Source organism: Hyaena hyaena, unplaced genomic scaffold (assembly GCF_003009895.1).
Source record: "Hyaena hyaena isolate Hyena2069 unplaced genomic scaffold, ASM300989v1 scaffold_1541, whole genome shotgun sequence".
NCBI lineage: Eukaryota > Metazoa > Chordata > Mammalia > Carnivora > Hyaenidae > Hyaena > Hyaena hyaena.
The window spans coordinates 193,966-208,184 of record NW_024082178.1 but is presented as its reverse complement, the minus strand read 5'-3'; positions in this window follow the sequence as shown (position 1 = coordinate 208,184).

Here is a 14,219-nt window from a genome sequence, read left to right as displayed (position 1 = left end):
AATAATTGTTGCAGTATAGTTAAGGTACAATGTTATATTAGTTTCATGTATGCAACATAGTGATTTGATGACTCGATACATAAGTTGGTGCTCACATGGTAACTGTAGCCACCATCAGTCACCATGTAATGTTATTACAGTGTTATTGACCAAATTCCCTGTGTTGTACTTTTCATCTCCATGACATTTATTTTATAACTGGAATTTTGTGCGTCTTAATCCACTACACCTATTTCACTCAGCCCCTGACCCACCTCGCCTCTGGCAACCACCAATTTGTCTCTGAATTTAAAAGTCTGGTTTTTAAAATTTGTTTTGTTTTGTTTTTTTAGACGCCATATATAAATGAAATCATGTGGTAGCAGCTCATTTTGACTCACACATTTCGAAGACAATGACCGTTTTCAGAAGTGAAATAACTCTAAAAACTTTTTTAAAATAATCGTAATGAGGAAGAACTCAAATAAATAGAAAGTCACCTATTATTTTCCCTCAAACATATAAAATGTAACTGTAAAATAATGAGACCAAAAAAAAGGTGGCAAGCAGAACTAGAATCTTACACTAACAAGTTGAGAATGTAGGCCTTTTGTTGGTATCATAATAACAGTTAATATTTATTGAATGTTTATTAAGTGTGGACAACTTTTATAAAACTTTTATTGGCAGTATCTGAATTAATACTCAGAGCCAGTAGCTGGCAAACTGAGCCGTGTGGGCCAAGTCCAGCCCACCGTCTGTTGTATGGAGTTTTACTGAGACAGAGCAATGTCCTTCACTTATGTGTTGTCTCTGGCTCCTTCCAGGCTAGAGAACAAGCAGTTTCAGCAGAGAGTCTATGGACTGCCTGCCTAAGGAATTTATAATCTTGTTCTTTATAGAACAAGTTAGCTGATCCTTGCAACACAATCCTATGCAGTAAATACCATTATCCCCACTTGACCCCCAACTCACACACTGGTATTGTCAAGGTGTTGAGTCAAGCCCAAGTATGTCCGAATATTAAGTCTATAATCTTAGATATTTTTGTAGAGAGAACACAGGTCCTAGAGCTAGACTGGGTTCAAATCAGACTCTACCACTTAGAAGCTGCGTATTGGACATTTTGGTTAACTGTCCTGTGTCTTAGATTTCTCCAGCACTCTTCCAGTTGTTAAAAGATGTCATCTTTGAGATCAGCACAGCCCTTAGACCCAGCACGGCTGTCCCAGGCCCTATGCCTCAGGGCCTCCATGGTTCGGATGCCTTCCTCAACATTTTCAAAGTTCCCCTCAGGTAACTGGGCACACTAGGATGGCTGTGTTATCTGGGCAGGATCCTAGGATCAATATCTTTGTGGATTCTGGCCCTCATTTCTCCCTTTTGGGGTATCTTTGATCTCTATTCCCTGTCTACCATATGGAATCAACCAGATGCCCCAAAGAGCTTCAGGATTCATATATATGGGATCATTCTGGGGCTCCTGGCCTGACCCTGATTCCAAGAGGGTGGTCTGACAAGTGATTGCCCCCAGGATAGCCTAGTAGTCTCCCTCTCTTTTTTAAAAAAATCTTTTTAATGTTTATTTATTTGAGAGAGGTGGGAGAGGAGCAGAGAGAGAGGGGGACACAGAATCTGTAGCAGGCTCCAGGCTCTGAGCTGTCAGCACAGAGCCTGATGCGGGGCCTCCAACCCACGAACCGTGAGGTCATGACCTGAGCTGACTTTGGATGCTTAACCGACTGAGCCACCCAGGTGCCCCCCCACCTCACCCAGTCTCTCTTTGATGAGACTTCATGAGCTTGAGCTACCGTGTAAGTTTAGACACTCTGATTTTGATGACTCTCAGGTAGGAGACACAAGTTCAGGGCTCTGGGGTACCCGTGGCACACTGCCAACACTTGGGCTGCCACACGTTGGGTGCATGTGTCACCTCTCACCCCTCCGTGTTCCAAGATATAGCAGCCTGTGGTCTGTAGCACCCCCAGGACACTAAATGTGGCATCATGGATCCTTGATCCTGCTCATCTCTCATCATAGGGGCCAGGATGGTCAACCCCCCAGCCTGAGAAGTCCTCCAGAGGTGGCTATGTCATTCTCTTCCAAGAGCTTTCAAGCCATTGTTCTTCAATGGCAGCAGACCCTTGTGATTGATGCCCTCTCTAGGTGCCGATCAACGTGTTGATCCTGAAATCCAGGTTACACCACTTGGGTGAGAGACAGACATTCTTTACACAAATGTGACCACTCTTCTTTGTCTACTCATAGCCCACTCCCCACCACAACTGTTGGTGGAAGGCAGAGGTGTGGTCAGCATTGGAAGAAATCACATTCTAGGAATTCAGCGATTACCCACAGGAGTTCAAGAGAAGATAAGGTTAGAAAAATGTGCTGTTCCATGCTTATTCTGTAAAATTTAAAACAGTGAATTTCACATGATGAGAAAGTAGTTAGCATTCCCATTTCCCTTCACACTCTGGGTAAAACGGCCTTTGTGGGCATCGTCTGCAAAGCCAGTGAGAGCCTTTGAGAGTCACTGGAAACTGGGATTTGTGAGTGGCAGATGGATGGGGCATCCTGAATGATAATAAATCAGAATTAAATAAAGGGTCTTGGGGAAATGCAGAGGCAAGAAGATCTGTGCTGTTCCCATACAAACATATTCTGAAGAACCAGAGCATGAGTGATAATAATGTTGGCACCCTTTCCTCCCAGTGGGAGAGGTGAAAGTAGCACATGTAATGATAGAGAACACAAATAGATGACTCTGGCCCCTCAGGTAAGTGCAGGCAATATGAATCATCTTCAATATGCTGACTGGACAAGAAACAAATATGAATATTAATCCACCCGTGATTCTAAGTCTCCATTGATAAATCCTTATATCTCACATAGGTCCACCAACTTGTAAAACATTTTAAAAATCAGGGGTGCCTGGGTGGCTCAGTCAACCGACTCTTGATTTCTGCTAGGGTCATGATCCCATGATTATTTGCACAGTCGACACCCCCCCACCCCCAGTTGGGATTTTCTCTCTCTGTGTGCCTCCCCTGCTCACATGCATGGGCTCTCTTTCTCTCAAAATAAATAAATATTTTAAAAAATCAAATTGTTTGTATAAACACGGGCCTTGCAAAAAAAAAAAAAAAAAAGATTTGCCCGGAGCACATACTCTAGGGACAATCCCGCTTGGGGTCACCTTCTTTTCTTTTCAGATGAGTCACTCTTGATTCCGTTTATAGTTTCTCCTATATCTTTTCAGGTTTGTGCTTTCCCGTATGTTTTCTGCTCATTCAGGTAGCCCTTTCTTGTATCCTTCGCAAAAATCAACCCAGGCTTTGTAATACTGTGTACTCCTTGACTTCTTTTCAAGCAGACAATTTGCCACCCTTTCTCTGTCTCTTTGATCATCTGCCTTCATCTGTCATCCATTTTTTCTTTCTCTCTGTCACACATCCACACATGCATACGCACACGTACACACACATACACACACACTCTACCCATACATGCCACATCACACAGGCATGCACACAACTAATGAACAGAACGCTTTGATGTGTAGGCAGCACGTTTCTGTGGGATGTGTTCTTGCTTTAGGAATGATGAAACTCATGAAATCAAGGGCTTGCATGTGATACAGGTTAGAGAGTCCAGGATGACTCCCCCTCATTCTCGAATCTAGCGTCAGGACAGTGAGGTCTTACATAGCATGCGAAGAATGCCAAGATGCCAGGATGGCACACAAGTGGGAATTCTTTTAGATGCCCTGTTGTGTGCTCCAGTCTGTGGTTAGAACTTGGCTCTTTAAACTTTTACTTGTCTATGGATCAAATGTCCTGTGACTTGTGACAGCTGCAGTGTTAGATGAGATAAGGGGTGCTATGTGTAATTCATGGCTGTGTGTCTACATTTTCACAATAGGAGACTATTGAACTAAAATCACATTTTCTGGCGTTTAAAAATATTTGGATAGCCTAAGATGCAATTCGTGCTTTCTACTGGGAGATGAGACCATCCATTTTTATGTGCTATTCCTCTTTGTTGTTACAGATAATTTATACGTCTTTATTCCGGGCACTCTCTGGCTGTCCTAGAAACAGCCGATGCCACCAATTAGGACATAAAATCAGTTGCTGACTGTCTGTCCTATTATGTGTTCATGCATCAGCAGGGAAGGGCACTTGAAATGCATTTGCTTCAGCACATTTAGATAATGTACGGGAAAGGTGACAGCTTTTTTTTTTCTTTTTTGCCAGCTTGCACATTAGTGTCTCTTAAGTGGCAGATTAAAAATTTCATAAAGCACTAGCGCTGATTAAAAATGTTTGTTTAGGCTTGTTCAGGATCGTAAGTGCCCACAGGCTCCAAATCACATTCTTGTCCTTCTTTAAACCAACAACATCTTAAAAGCTTCCTGTAATGGCTCTCTCTTATTGTAGCAAGCAATAATACATTTCTATAGGGCTATATTCTTTTATAAGGTAGCTAACAATAATGTATACATATGGAAAAACAAACCAGATCCATGGGAATCTTTTTAAGTATATATAGATTTTTCAAAAGTTTCAGTCCTGTTAGTTAGTCTGTATCTCCCTTGGATACATTAGAGATGTGCATCATACCGGGTTTTCTTTTTCTCAAAAATTCTTTTTCAGAATTTATGACATGGCTCCCATCTAGTTAAGGCTCCTGAGGTGCCTTAACTTCTGGTGGGCTTTATAGCTTGTGGACTAGTAAAAAAATTTTTTGGTGAGCATTAATTTTAGTGTCTACTTTTAATCCATTTAGTCACTATTTTCCTTAGTTGTTTACTTCATTGAACCGCAGCTCCTGTGTCTGTCTGGGGTCAGGTCTGAGAACGGTGTCATCTCATCAGGATACAGCAGCTGTAGTATCGTAGAAGACCCGCAGAAGAGAGGCTTGAGCAAAGTGGGATGGGCCCAAAACGGAGAGAACAGATGACCGTCAGTTTCTCATGCAGGCGTCCCAGAGAAGGTGTCAGTGGGCTGGGAACAGAGGAGGAGCTCCTGCCAGGGCAGAGGCTGAAAAGTTGGGTGTTTGGGGAGGTCAGCGATAGTCCGTGTGATGGAAGCCAGGGGTGTAAATGAAGTTAGTCACACCTACACAGAGAAGGTAGGCAAGGTCCTAAAGCCTCAAATCCTGTCCTATTCCTTGTCACCAATCCCCAGGAAAGGGACATGCAGTTACCAGCTAGGGCTTTACCCCTTATACTTTATGTGGGTGCCTATCCTGGCCCACGCCCCACCCCTGGGATAAGCCTTGGGTGGCATCTAAGGACCCTCTGCCTCCTCTAAGTTCAAGACCAGAAGCAGGTGAAAGGATATCTCTGGCTCCTTTCTCCTGGTCTTGACCTAGTTCCTGCATGGGTTTTTAAAATTTTTTTTAATGTTTTATTTATTTCTCAGAGAGAGAGAGAGACAGTGTGAACAGGGGAGGGTCAGAGAGAGAGGGAGGCACAGAATCTGAAGCAGGCTCCAGGCTCTGAGCTGGCTGTCAGCACAGAGCCCGACTCAGGGCTCGAACCCGCAAACCGTGAGATCATGACCTGAGCTGAAGCCAGACGCTTAACCGACGGAGCCACCCAGGCGCCCCCCTGCATGGGTTTTTAAGACAGGGAAGAAAGACAGTGCTGCTCTATAGTCATTAGGAGACCCTAGACCCATTTAACCCACCAGCAGCTAGGAAGCAAGGAGAGAGACGTGATCTAAATTTTAGGAAAGTTGAACTTCAAAGGAAGAAATTCTAAATGAAGTACCCAGTCAGAAGCAAGGGTGTTTATCTTCTAAACTTAATCCTGAAAAAGTGTAAATCCAATTTTTACCTCCTTGGATATGGATTAGAGTGTTGGGAAGGGTGGTAAGCATTAGACTTGATTCATGAAATTTGGATTTTATGTCCAGTTTCTGGCACTAACACAATGAGTTCATGGAGGACCTTACATGCCTGCTTAGGAGTTTAGGCTTTTATGGTAAGAGGGAGTCTCTGAAGGTTGTTAACTTGGAACTTTATGGGTTTAGATATTGTGGAGAAATCTAAAATATTTTTAATCTTTTTTTTAATGTTTATTTTTGAGAGAGAGAGAGCAAATGAGCAGGAGAGGGCCAGAGAGGGGGATTGAGGATCTGAAGCAGACTCTTCATGGGCTTGGACTTACAAATGGCAAGATCATGACCTGAGCCGAAGTCAGAAGCTCAACCAACTGAACCACCCAGGTGCCCGTAAAATATTTTTTAAATATTGAAATATTGAAAACTCACCACCAGCAAAATAACACAGAAACATGGGCAGGGGTCAATGTGAAGACAGGGTAATAGTTTGGAAGCTGTTGCTGTAATAGAAGAAAGGGATGATGAGGAACTGAACAAAGCTAGTGCTAGTGGGAATGGAGAAAAGAGCTGAATGTAAGAACTACCAAGGTTGGGGGTGAAGGAGAAGGTTGTGGGGAGGGAGGGGTCAACTCCCATGTGTTTGTCTTGAGCAGCTGGCTGGGCTGGTGATTGTCATGCACTAGGATAGGAAAAGGGGAGGGGAGCATATTGTTGGTGAGCTCAGTTTGGAATACGGAAAATTCAGGGTTCTTGCAGGACAAACAAGTGGAGCTTCGCAGTGTTCAACTGGGTATTCAGGTATGAAGCCCAAGAATTGAGTCCAGGCAGGAGATACAGAGCTGAGAGTCATCAATAAGTAGCTGGTGGTTGAAGCTTTGCCACAAACAGAGGGACACAGAGAAGGACAGGGATGACCCCTGGGTGCAGAGTACTGTCACCGTTACCAACCCATCTATCACAGCCACTAACTCAAGAAACAAACATGTGAGCCCCGACTGCTGGGGCCACCCACCCCTGCCCAGGGGATTTCCAAGAAGGCTGACCCAGAGAAAGCCCAGCTCCTGGCTGGGCCCGCCAACACTATTGCCAAACAAACTCGGATGAACTTAGTCGCAAGAGAAGATGAGGGTTTGGAAGAGAGAAAGGGGGAAATTTATTTCAGGTTCTGGCAGCCTGGGGAGGTGGCAGGTGCAAGCTTTAACCACTAACCTCTCTGCCCACGAGACGGTCACTAGAGTTTTATAGGAAAGGCTGGGGGTGGGGTGGGGCATATGTGCAGTAGAGCAGGCGGAGAGCTCATGGTCTGCGGTAAGTGCTCAACCCACGGCCGTGGACAGACAAGGGGATGTGGGGGGTGTGGTCTTCTAGATTTTCAGCTGCTATCCGCTTTTCCGGTCTGGCAGTTGGAATGGTCTGGTCATTGTAAAACATCAGTGCTACTGTGGGGTGCCCATACGTTACCGGGTGTCCATACGTTACCAGGGTGCTGAAGCACTGAGCCCACAGCACCTGGGGTGCTAGGGGGGGCTTGCCTCAGCTATAACGGCACTTTCATTTCCCCAGGGTGTCATTCAAATGCCTCTGTTTCCTTTGTGGCACCATGGCATGGGAAGCGCTGCCCAAGGGCGCCACCTCCAGCACCCTATCTTTGCCAACCAGCTTCCTGGAGGGGATGTGCAATCCCCTTACAACATGCCTGGGTTCCAGTTCGCTCTCCGGCTTCCTCCTAGATTTGCCCTCTGCAGACTCGGAAGGCCTATTGAAGTTTGCCTGCATTTGTGTGGGAACACTTCTTGGGCAAAGAGCTACTGAATATGTTCCTATCAACAACCTGAGGTCTTCTCTGCTTCCCTTTTGTTGTTATCTGGATGACAGGGATAATCTGGCCCCTGCCCACGTCAAATCCTGTCTGGGACTGGAAACAAGCCTCAAAACAGGTTTTAAATCCTTCCTTTCCATCTCCCCCAAACCTGCCCACCGAGCACACACTTGACTTACATCACACAGAAACAATGAATTGTGAGTGACAGTGACCCTCCTGAAGGTGGCTGAATTGGCCCCCCTGGGGCCAGGCATCACACCTGCGTCTGATTAGACACTGTGTTACCCTGTCTGAACATATGGCCCATGAAAGCAACTTTCTCTCCTGCACTCGTAGGGGGGGGTGCTTTCTGGAAATTGGAATGCCAGGCTAGACTTTGCTCCTGCTCATCTCCTGCCTGGAATGTTCTCCCCTTGCTCGCCACCAGCCAGAGCACCCCTGAATCAGCGTAAATGCCTGGTCTTACAGTGGAGACTAAGGCCCAGGGAGGTGGGAGCACCCTGGCCTTGTGTCCTTAAAGAACACTCTTAAAAGGAGTCTTCTTTGTCGACTCTCTCTGTATTGGCTCGCTTGGACGCACCATAACAAAATGCCACACACTGGGTGCCATAAACAACAGAAATGAATTTTCCCACCATTCTGGATGCTGGGAGTCCATGGTAAGGGGCCAGTGGGGCTATTTTGTCCTGAGGCCTCTCTCTGTGGCTTACAGATGGCATTTTCTTGCTGTGTCTTCACATCGCCTTTGCCCTGGGTATGTGCATGGAGAGAGGTATGGTGGGGGAGATCTTTCTCTCATCCTCTTCTGAATCCACCAATCCTAGCAGGTTAGAGTTCACCCTTATGGCCTCATTTAACTTTAATTACCTCCTAAAGGCCCTGTTTCCAAATACAGCCGCATGGGGGTAAGGCTTCAACATACGAATTTAAGGGGAGCACAGTTCAGTCCATAGTGCTCTTTGACCTTAACGTACTATATTTTTCTGCATTGTCTCCAGTGCTTTGCTATTACATCAGTTTCCTCTGCTGCCTTAACAAATTACTACAAACCTGGTAGCGTAAAGAACAGAAATTTATTCTCTCACTGTTCTGAAGGCCAGAAGTCAGAAATTGGTATCCATGGGCTGAAATCAAGCTGTCAACAGGATCACACTCCCTCCCGAAGCTCTAAGCTCTAAAGGAGAATCTGTTCCTTGCTTCTTCCAGATTTTGGTGCCTACAGCATTCTCTTACTTGTGGTCACATCACTCCAATCTCTGTCTCTGTAGCCACATTGTTTCCTCCTCTTCTGCGTGTCAACTTTCCATCTCTTTCTTATAAGGACAATTGTGATTGCAGTTAGGGAACACCTGGATAGTTCACCATCCAGGAGAGCTCCCCATCTCAAGACCCTTGATTTAATCACATCTGTAAAGATCCTTTTTCCAAATGAAGTAACATTTTCAGGGTCCAGGGATTAGGACCTGATATCTTCGTGGGCCTTTATTCAGCCCACCCTAGGTATATTGTTCATATACTGTCATTTGGTGTTTTAATAGGGGAGTCAATCGAGAGGAGCTCTTGTTGGAAGGGCAAGAGACCCAAACATGTCTTTCTTGGGCATGTCTGGGTGAGATCACACTCTGCAAATCATCTTCCAGAGAGGTGGCTCTGTCCTCTCCCATGGCTTTCTCATAGGATCTGAAGGGAGGGCTCGGGGCAAGGGACTGGGAGGGTGTCCTTGGAGAGGAAATGCTCACATGACCAGTGGTGAGAAGGAAGGAGCCTTCTCTGCATTCCTATTTCATGGCTAGGCATAAGGGTGGGCTATTTAGCTTGTAGTACTTTGGTTACCTCTAGTTCGAGCCATCTCTAAGAGTGGGGTCTCCACAAGGGAGACCCTGCTTCCTCCCCACTTCCACAGGGTCTGCCCCCACCCCCCATCATGACACAATTTCCCCTCTCAATTTTCAATGTGCTTATGAAGTCCGGAAAGCCAACTGTGTTGAAAATTAGCAATTTTAATCAATAGCAAAGCCACCACTGTTTTTTTTTTTTTTTTTTTTTCCTTTTTCAAGAAGGGGGTTACTGTGGAGTGAATCTTCACAAACAGTGCTTTATTTGGTCACTGGACCCATGATCTGCTCTGAGGACTGGAGAACTTTATTGGATGCTAATCTAATATCTAAGCTTGTGTTTGCTCTTCCTTCTGGCCATTTATGGTAAAAAATTATCTGAGGCCAGGACACTGTAAATGTTTTCTTTCTTCTTTCTAGTCCCGTCCCAATTTCATTTTCATGCAATGAGAGTAGGGGTTAGAAGATAATTAGCAATTTTCTTATCCTGCTTTTAACAACGCCTCTGCTTGCTTTACAAAGATAAGTTTAAACATTACTGCTTACTCTGAAAAATTCAGTATGTGATTTTAAGTTTGTTTCAGGCTTTTCCAAGTTTCGTGTGTTTGTGGAGCATTGCTAATGGTTTACCTCAGAATGCAGACAAACTATTATAAAGTTACAAAAGAGACTTTAGGAGAAAGTCATAATCTGCTTAAAGAAGCCATGTCGCCAAGAGACTATTATCTAGGGGAGGGAGGGGAAAGGCAGAGGGAAGATGAGACAGCGAATAAGAAATATCAACATTTGGTATCACGGCATTAATGCCTTATGGCCTGTAGGGGGAGGGGAACCATGTTAATCACTGAAAGCTTTACTTGAAATTCTTCCTGTACTATCTAATTTGTGTTGGTTCAAAATTAGATTTACTTGCAAGGCTTACATTTACTCCTCTGGCACCAGGGAGACCGGCCAACTAATCTTTATTATCTCTTCTGGTGAGGGCCACATTTGGTGACAGGATCTTGGAAAAGCCGGTCTCCCCACCCCTTCTTTTTGGGTTCCAGGCAAAATTCTACATTAAGTGAACTCACTCTTTTGTGTTTCTCCCAGTTTCTCTTTCTCCCTGTGTCTCCCATACCCTAGTCCATTTGCTAGAGGCTTGCATTTCTAGAGCAGACGTATAACAACAGTGAGTCCACATCCCATTGTTGATGGCTTTAAGATGCTGATACTCCAGGGAGTATTCTAAGGGGACTCATGCCTAGCATAATGCCGTACCCAAAAGAGCCCATTTCCAATGGCAAATTTTCTGGCCCTGGGGCAGCTACATAAAGGAGAAATTGTTTTGAGCAGGGTTGTCTTTCTGAGGCCACTCAACTTCTGCCTGTTTCATACAAACAACTCTGGGCATGGGTGTGGGGACAACATCCTTTGGGGGTTTTAATTCACATTTCTTGTGACTCAAATCAAAGATGGAATTTTCCATGGAAACAGTACCTCAAGGGCATCTTTGTTCAAGACCCAAACATCATGCAAGGATCTTCCTACTTCTCACTGGTGGTTATTTGTGGTGTAAACATTGGGGACTTTGCGCCGTGCTGACCTGTTTTCCTGATGTACCTTGCAGGGTAAGGGCTAATCCAGTGAGTGGATGTGGTCTTCCCTAAGGGGTAGGCAGCCCAGAAGTCACCCCTGACTGGGAAGAGGCAGGTCCTCGGGCAGGTTCTGTGTCTGGAAGTCCAGAATCTCTGCCTCTTTCTAGGTTTTGGATTTGTGAGTTTGGACTTCAAGGTATTTGAGGGAACATCAGGGGCTGTTTGGCTCTCCTCCATTGAGCTTCTTTGCCTCCCAGCTGAAATACTTCAATGACATTTGGACTTTTCTCTCCATTTCCTGAGGAGCTTTCTCTCATAATCTTGGGGATGTTCAATCAGAAATTGTAACCCAGCCAGGAAAAGATGGTTGAGAGGGGGCTTGAAGAAGCAACCTGGAGGTTCTACTGCCCAAGTAGGTTCAGTCCAGGGACTGTAAGAAAAACTTGTTTCATCGGGTGCTGTTTCAGGAGATACTTAGCCTCTCTTTCTTCTTCCTTCATCATAAGTCACTTTCCTTGAACACTCAATGGCCTCACAGTTGAAGTGTCCCTAGTCTGGCTTTCAGGTTATAGCATAAGTACCATTAATTGGACATGAGCTTTCACAAGATGGTGGCTTATTGGATATAGATTTCTAACCCTGGGAGCCACCTGTATCACAGTCTCGGATTCCAGAGTCTTCTTACTCTCCTGGCAGAACCTTCTCAGGCTTGCGCCCAATTCTTTCAGGCCTGGAACTGAGAATTCTCTACTTCAATCCCTGTTCTTGGACTGTTTTGAGTAGAAATCCTTCTAGGAGAGAGTGTACCCTTTTGTTTGCTTATAATCTTCCTCCTGAGAATTCCCCCTCCTGAAAAAAATCTATTTGGGTTCTCCTCCTCTTGCATAAAGCCATCCACATTTTTCCTTCCCCAGAACTCTTTTTTCCCCAACCATCTTTTGGCAATGAATCATACACGTCTTATGACTTACTCCAATAATTGCTTTATGGTAAGCTTAATACCCACTTCACCTAGTAAGCTTTCCTAATTTTGACCTATGGCAGGCATCTCTGTCTGCACAAGGAGACTCTGGAATATTAAATGTCTTTGGCAAAGTGGCTTTGATTTGGGCAGATGTTTTTATAGATCTATCACTAGTGTCAATCTGCTTTCCATGAGGGAAATTTGGCTGACCTTCAAAGGACAAAGATTATTGACCTCCCTTGGAAGCCAATGGAAGTGAATTCACTATCAGACTTTTTTTTTTTTTAACGTAAAAATGGAAGACAATTAAAGGCAGCATAGTACAGTAGCCCCTTCTTATCCACAAGGGATACGCTTCAAGACCCCTCAGTGGATGCCTAAAACACAGATAGTACCAAACCCTCTATGTACTATGTTTTTCCATACGTCCATAAAGTTTCATTTCTAAATTAGGCACAGCAACATTAACAACAATGATAAAACAGAACAATTACAATAACATACTGTAATAAACTATGTGACTTGTTTCTCAAAATATCTTACTGTACTGTACCTCCCCCTCCTTCTTGTGAGAGTTGATGAAATACCTACACAGTAAGATGAAGTAGGGTTAGTAGACATTGTGACACAGCATTAGGCTATAACCTTCTGGTGATTGGTCACTAGGAAGATTGTCTGCTTCCAGACCCCATGGCCATGAGTAACTGAAACTTTGGAGATCAAAACCACGGATAAGAGGGACTACTGTAGTAAAATAGACTTCATTATGCTATCCATCTCTTCATAGACTAAGCATGGTTCTCCCACGTGACTTTCTTTGCAGCATTTCATTTCATCACAGAATGATGACTCCTGGCAACCCAAGTAAGAGATGGCTAGGCCTGCCTCTCAATAATCACTTGCCCTAAGAATAAGGTTAAGAATAAAGCATTCTCAGGTAGGAGACTGGCTGGCTGAACTGGTGTGTAATACCAGTGAAGCATGCAACTTTCCAGACACCATCAGATGACACAAACATGCCAATCAGTCAAGCAAGCAGGGAGATCATCTCTTCTTTAGAAAATAATTGTATTGCTTAGGCCCCCCGTAAGTTAGTGTGTGTGAATATAGTTTTGAGTATTGTGACATTCTCAAGTCCCATACAGCCAAAGAAACCAGAAGGCTACCCATCTGAGTTAATCCTAGTTCATCATTTAGCATATGGAAATTTCTTTGATTTTGCTGGATCTGGCCCAAAAGTATGGGTGGGGACACAGGGTGACAGCCAATAACCTAATTATGTGTATGGCTTATTGACTTGTCCAAAAAAACTTTAGTTGATCATTCACATTAGTCTGGAAACTAAGTCTAAAGTCTGAGGATTTTATTTATTAGAATTGCTGAATTAGAGACTAGGTTGGTAACGATTTCCAAAGGAGAAGTTCTTATGGGAGAGAAACCATCACGTTGACTCGTTTTATGTCTCACAGTAAAATGATTCAGTCTCACCAGGCTTCATATTATGAGGAGCAGAGCCATCATTTAATGTATACTTTTCTTTTTGTCTGCTTATACGTGTGAAGAGCTAAGTACCCTGATCGTTTCAATTTTTTTAAGCAACTAATTTGAGGCAGAAATGATATATCCATGTCCTTTGTGAGGACTCATTGCCCAGGAAAAAGATGACCTCCAAGAGCCTCACCTACAACACGCAGTGTCTCTACCTAGAGAAGCTACATGGTCTCCTTCCTGGTTGTTGGGTCACAGGTGGCTCGCCGCTCTGAGTTTGCAAATAAAGTGCATCTTGATAAATAAGGTTCAAAGTAGGAGAATGTTCAGAGACTGAGAACAGCAATTCAGCTCTTGGCAGGTACAAGTTGAAAGTGCCTTTTTGCAGAAAGCCACCACTAGCTCTGTAACCTGCTCCCTGGAGAAGGAAACAGTCTTAGAAGGGCTGCCAAGGGAGAAATGACTTAACAAAATCAGAAGCCAGATGTAGCTCTGCTTCCTCTCCAATAGAGGCATATTTGTGCCCCCTCAATTATACCTAATCTACTGAGAGGCTGTACGGGAAAAGACCCAGAGAAAGTATAATAGTTAAATACCTGCAAGAACGCATTACTACTTAGATTCTCTCAAACCAACCGTCCTGTAGCAGAGGAAATGCACAAACATCATTCCATCTGACAGTTAAATCTTTTTCTTGAGGTC